Source organism: Pseudomyrmex gracilis, unplaced genomic scaffold, assembly GCF_002006095.1.
Source record: "Pseudomyrmex gracilis isolate BER0280 unplaced genomic scaffold, ASM200609v1 scaffold_619, whole genome shotgun sequence".
Taxonomy (NCBI): Eukaryota; Metazoa; Arthropoda; class Insecta; order Hymenoptera; family Formicidae; genus Pseudomyrmex; species Pseudomyrmex gracilis.
Window position 1 is genome coordinate 16182 of NW_018021203.1, and position 1324 is coordinate 17505.

Sequence of the window (1324 nt, forward strand, 5' to 3'; positions counted from 1 at the left end):
AGATCTGGAGTTGTCTACAGTCAGCATGGAACGCACACCTGTGCTAGATGGCACACCATGGCATCTCATCCAGGAAAGACTATCCGGACTATTCCAAGACATCTCTTGCAAAATCTGTGTGTGCAAAAGCTTAATCCGAACTCTCCCAATTGCAGAAAGAAAGGCAATTATCGAAGAGTGTCACGCATCAGCTGTAGGCGGCCACAAAGGGGTCACGAAAACGTATAACCGCCTGCGGCAGCGGTACTACTGGGAAAACATGAAGAGTCAAGTGCAAGCGTTCGTGCAGCGCTGCACAAACTGCCAGTTAAAGAAGCTCGTCAGGGTGAAACACAAGCAGCCTATGCTCCTGACCGATACTTCAGATGCGGCGTTTGACAAGGTCGCCCTGGACATTATGGGACCATTGGCGACGTCGGCGCAAGGACATCGGTATATCCTCACGATACAGGATCAGTTAACGAAGTTTCTCGTTCTGGCACCCTTGGTGAACGCTACATCGGTCGATATCGCGGAGGCTTTTTGGAAGTATTACCTGTCCTACTTCGGGGCACCACGCACTATACTTACCGATCAAGAAACCAACTTTACGAGCTCATTGTTGAAAATCATGGCAAGAACATACAGGATAAAACAGATCAGAACTACTGTTTTCTATCCGCAGTCCAATGGATCCTTCGAGCGGTCACATCACGTTATTACCGAATTTCTGTAACAATTTGTCATCAATGAGAGGGAGTGGGACAAGTACTTGGACATGTCGATGTTCTCTTATAATACGAGTTACCACGAAGGAACACGGTTTACCCCACACAAGCTAGTGTTTGGGAAACCAGCTCGAACACCATCTGGTGATCCCCCTCTGGAGGAAAACATGGATCAAACGTACCTAGATTATTACGTGAAGCTAATAAATCGAATTAATCGTGTGACGCAACTAACAAGACAAAATGTGAACAGCGCCAAGTTGCGCTAAAAAAAATATTACGACAAAAGAATCCACCTGCAGGAACTCAAAATCGGTGATTCGGTGTATTTGTTGCGGGAACCGACAACCAAGTTTGGTGATAAGTACACAGGGCCGCATGTGGTCCTAGAAGTGTTGACGAATAATAATGTAAAAATTCAAATACAAAACTAGACCAAAATCGTCCATATGAACAAGCTGCGAAAGGCTTAGTTGGGCGGGGCTTCTGTTGCAGATGTCGACAACGACGGTACTTGAGCTATTCACGATCCTGGTCGGACTTCAGGTTCTTCCGTCGACAGCAATCCTTGGGTACGATTGCGGCGGAACAGCGGCCAATGTGACCACATTTTCCTT